The sequence below is a fragment of the Gracilinanus agilis genome, chromosome 1, assembly GCF_016433145.1.
Source record: "Gracilinanus agilis isolate LMUSP501 chromosome 1, AgileGrace, whole genome shotgun sequence".
Classification (NCBI taxonomy): Eukaryota; Metazoa; Chordata; class Mammalia; order Didelphimorphia; family Didelphidae; genus Gracilinanus; species Gracilinanus agilis.
Genome location: NC_058130.1, coordinates 252,254,921 through 252,260,475, shown reverse-complemented (window position 1 = coordinate 252,260,475; position 5,555 = coordinate 252,254,921).

Genomic DNA, 5,555 nt, shown 5'->3' with positions numbered 1-5,555 from the left:
AGCAGATCAGAGGCAGAAGCATGAAGGGGAGTGGTACAAGCCCTCAGGCAATGCTTGGTTTGGGGAACCAGGCAGCCAGAAAATATTCTGCAACCAGAGTCCACAAAATATAAGAACAAAAACCACTTCCCCAATAGATTAAACCAGTGATGGGAAAACTTTTTAAAGAGGAGGCCAAAGGAAAGGAAATGCTTATCTGTCAGTCTGTTTCTAAGACAACTCTTTCGAAGTTTCATTGTATTGTATCCTACTCATTGTATTCGTCAGATCAGGAATAATATGTAGCCGGATAAAAAATTTCAGGGGGCCACATCTGGCCCGCAGGCTGTAGTTTGCCCATCACTGGATTAAACCATTATGTTAACCTCCTTTATTTGCCACCAGCTGGCAACTGGTATTGTTCAGTTATGTCTAACTCTCTGTGACTCCATTTGGGGTTTTCTTGACCAAGATATTGGAATAATTTACCATTTCCTTCTCTAGCTCATTTTTATAGATGAGAAACTAAGGCAAACAGGATTAAGTAACTTGCCCACATCACACACCTAATAAGTATCTGAAGCCAGATTTGAACTTGGGTAGAAGAATCTTCCTGACTACAGGGTGTTATGAAGAAGTGGGTAATCTCTTGGTAATGAGGGATAAAGGCTGATATAGGTGATTGGAGGAGATATGAAGGGGATAGCTGAGTGTAGGGATGAATGAATGATATACAGGAAGGTAAGGGAATGGATGGGAGTATACAGGAGGGCAGCTCAAATAGGCTTATTCACTGAGGTTTGAGACAGAGGATACTGGGAGAGATAGCTGGGTTCTTCAAACAGGAAGGGTATCTCTAAGATACTAAAGGAATTGGGCCAGTCAGAAATATTTTAAATCTGGATGGAGGGCTTCTCTTGTTAATTTCTAAATCCTTTGAGGGAGGAGTCAAAGGGCTCCTCCTTGCCAGTGAAACTGATGGCTGCAGGAAGTCTCGGGTAGGTACTTCCTGCCAAGATGGATGCCTGTGGTTCCCTCAAGAAATAAAAAGAAAATAATTTCTTCCCTCTTCAGTTCTTGCCTTAATCTTCAATACAGTGATTCACCAGAGGCTTTGAGTAGGTACCAAAGGGGATTTATTAATGTCAGGGATACTCAGAAAGAGAGAGGGGTTTAGGGTTTTGTAACAACCGCTAGGGAGAAAACTGGTGGGGGAAGGGTCACAGAAGGGGGTTAGATTGAGAGAGGCCAGCTCTCCCAGTCAAGAAGGTTTGACTGTCTTTTGAAATAAAGTGTTTATCAAATCGCTAAATTAGGGGTGGCTTGTTTTAGGATACCCTACTTGCCTACAGAAACTAAACCCATGATGTTTAACCACCAAGCCCACCCTTCCTCCCAGGGCCCAAAGGGAAATTCAGGGAAAATAGCAGGGATAATATGGAGAGATCAGGGAGAGGACCAGAGAAATCAGATAGGTCCAAATGTCCCAAAAGACAGGAACACAGGCCAAGACAGAGCCAAAAGCAAAGCCAAGAGGCAAAGCCAAAGCCAGAAGGCAAAAGCCCATCAGTTGGAACTTCAGCCTCAGGCTCCAACTGACTTTCTGAAAATTCTAAAACGTAACTGCCAGGGCTGCTTACAGTTGAATTTGCAAAGGCTTTTGCTAGCCACCCTGCATTACAATCATCAGCATTCTAATTGGTTTAAAAAGGTATGAAGAGGCAGCTCTCAAAAATGGAAGCCATCAACATCCATAGCAAAAACAAAACAAACAAACAAAAAACAACTCCAAATGACTAGTAATAAGAAACAAAAATTAAAACAATTCTGTGTTTCTATCTTATATGCTTTATAGCAAAGATGTCAGAAATGGAAAATGACAAATGTTGGAGGGGCTATGGAAGAACAGGTACACCAATGCACTATTGGAGCTGCTAACTGTTTTGGAAAGAAAATTCACTAAACTTCATACTCTTTGACCCAGTGATGCCTCTAGTAAGATTTAAAAATTTATTAAAAGAGAGAAAGAACTCACATGCACAAAAAATATTTTAGCAACACTGTCATATTAAAGAACTGGAAACAAAGTGTTGCTCAATAATTGGGGAGTGATTGAATAAATTATTGCATGTTAATTTAATAAAAATTTATTGTATTTTAAGAAATTATAAAAAGGATAAATACAGAGAAACCAAAGAATATGTGTGAATTGATTCAGAGTGAAATAATTGAGAATCTAAATTCATAGAAAAAGGTAATCTAGAAGAAGAGAAACAAAAAGGGGTGAGGTTATTTTTCTAAGTTGAGGTCACAGCTGGATGGTAAGCTTTCTTCAACCTCATTCATCTGCAAAATGTATTGATTGTGAGTAATCACAACCTTTTCAGGTCTTTAAGTCAAATGATGTGAACAGATTATTCTCAGGCTACTCTAAATTTAGTTCCAAACACATAAAATTTTTAGTGATATTTTTCATCAAAGCCATAAACTTCAGTTTATGTGCAAGATTCACTGTTACTGAATGTTCTGTTTGAAAAGGCATTCAATTTCTGATCACTATTACCCTGTGGATAAAATAACGCTTCTAAAACTTCCGTGTTAGCATCTGTACAAGAACAAAAGCCTTTTTTGGATCCTTCAAAGGTCATAACTGATGCATGTGTGGGGCAACTGATCAAATCTTTAAAAGATTACTTAAAAACAGAAAAAAAACTTCAATAAAAATTATGATAAATACAGGACAATGCCAAAACACATAAAAATGAAGAACAGTGAAAAAAGAAAGATTATTTACATTTGTTTGTTCAGTGATCTCCAAATGATTTCAAAGGGTTTGGAGAATATAGCCCTTTCTTGATCATCTGCTTTTAGTCTTTCTGATCATATATCTATCAGTAAAATCATTCAGTGATTTAGAAATAAAAAGGCAATGCTTTATAAATATATGAGCATAATCTCCAACTCCTAGAAAAGTTCTTAAATCTCAAAGATTCACTAGACATGGCTACTTAAGTAAGACTTTCTTCCCTTGAGATCAGTGCTCACTCACTCCTTGCTGAGACGATAAAACTCTTATACTTAAACAAGCTCTGTGTTAGTTCATGGTTTTAGATCAACCTAGTCTATATAATCCTTTTTTATCAGTCTTTTTTCATGTTATTTCAGAGTTTCTTTAAAAAAGTCATGGAAGTATATTCATACTTCTAAATAATTCATATCTCCAACTACTTTATCCATCAATCATTAGAAATAGAAGTGCTTGAGATAACTTGAGGCATATGTTCACATGGGAAAAAATCCAACTGGATAGATGAAAGTTTTCTTCTCCTTATCATTTACTGCCATAGGAATCTGATAATAACTATTTTGCAAATACAATGCTGAAAACTCCTATCTGCCTGACAGACAATCCAGAGCATCTTGTCTTCATAGCATTGAATTGTCCCCTCTAGTTCTTTTATTTGAAGTCCTTTAAGTTCATACATTTGTATCTTCCCACTTTTCTTCTGAACCAACACCATAAGTAATGCATACAAACTGTTGGATTCCAGTAGTTTGTTGGGTTGATTCTGAGATCTATCATTTATAGAAGCAGAGGGGCAGTGTGGCTTAGTAGAGAGAGATCTGTACTCAGACACAGTGTGACCTAGGTTCAGTACTGGGTATTTGATGTTGGGTAAGTCACTTAATTACTTGTGCTCTAGGCATCTAAAAAGGTACAAATTGTAGAAAAGGTGTGACGGCCAGCATTGGTGAAGGGAGTCTTCTTACAAGGAAGTTCACCATGATAGTGAAATCACAAGTTCAGTCTCTATTCCTATCTATGGCAGATAAAGGAATTTTCCTAGAGAATTTCCTATAGTTGAGAGTTGGTTGTGTTTTGTGATTCTCTACTTCCGTAGGTCCCAATCCCACTCACATAATGATGGCATGCCTATTCTCTTTCTGAGTCCATCAACATATCCTTTGGTTCTTTTGGCAGAGGATAGTCACTAAAATCAAACTTCTGAAAATCTTCCTAGTTTGAAATGCTAGTGTTCACAGGATATTGACTGCTATCATTTGTTTCTGTTTTTCCATAAACCTCTTAGAGACTATATGGATAATTACAAAGTGTGGGTATCAGGTTCCAATTTTTTACACATAATATTGCATCTTTAATAAACTAGAATTTGTCCTGTTTGAAACTCCAATAATTGTTGATGACTTTGAACATAGCAGAGGCCGTGTCCTATTCCTGTTGACATTAATAACATTAAAAAAACACCTTTAAAGATATTTTGATGTAACCCAAATATGGATGGTCTTTATCACTTTATCATGGCAATTACTAATCCTTTCATAGGTGGTACAGTTATTTGTCTTAAATGTTACTTGTAAAGGGGTTTTATAGTTACTTGGGATCCATTAATAAAGCTCTATAGAACATATTTTGAAATTTTATCTTACTAGTATAATGGGGGATTGAGAGTACAATTCTAGGAGTATGTAAAATGAGAAGCCTGCTTCTAGACATTTGTAATAAAGATCCCTACTTATTATTTACACAAGAATTCTATGATTGTTTTTGTCAGCTAATTGTGTGCTTTTTTGATTGGGTGCTGAACTGGAAATGAGTATGGATCCAAAGGACTGCCATGGAGGCATCTCAGATCCCTTTTTGGATTTGTTGCATTTAAGTGAATTTATTATCTACACTGATATGTTCCTTTTGGCTGTCATATCCTTCTGCTTTGCAAGGATTTCAGATTTTTGTTAATTGATACAGTTTTCTGGATTTTTCTAGTCTCGGGGTGACTGATTTTTTGGACCTTTTTTTGGTAATTCAGTCAGAGTAACTAAATGGTTTTTGACTCAGAATCAGGGATTTGAATCTAGAGCTTGAGTAAGGGACTATAATTAAGGTATACTAGAGGCTGAAAAAGCTTGGTCTCCTTGTGGTGATTGATTTGGACAGCTAGGGTTCAGTGGATAAAGTATTAGGTCTGGAGTCTGGAAGATATGAGTTCAAATCTAGTCTCCAATATGTATTAGATGCATGACTTTGGGCAAATTACTTAACCCAATTTGCCTCAGTTTCCTCACCTGTAAAACAAAATGGAGAAGGAAATGGCAAACTACTCCACTGTCTTTGTCAGGAAAACTCCAGGGGGCAGCTGGGTAGCTCAGTGGATTGAGTGTCAGACCTAGAGATCTTGGGTTCTTGGGTTCAAATCTGGCCTCAGACATTTCCTAGCTGTGTGACCCTGGACAAGTCACTTAACCCCCATTGCCTAGCCCTTACCATACTTCCGCCTTGGAACTGTTATGAGTAAGATTAGATTAGCTAGTTATTAGGTATTGATTATATATTGATTAGGAAGTACCTAGCAGGAAGGAGCTGGAGCTGGGAATTCCAGGTTGGAATGAAGGAGGAGGAAGTCTATCTGTGTTCTGTGTGTGGACTCCATTAGTGGTAGGCAAAAACTGTTGCCAGCCTGGGAGACCTCAGAGCAAAGGACACCCTGTTTCCTGTTTTCCCCTGGGATCCTGTGTGGTGTGGCATCAAGTAAAGGACAAGATCTACAGAGCCAATA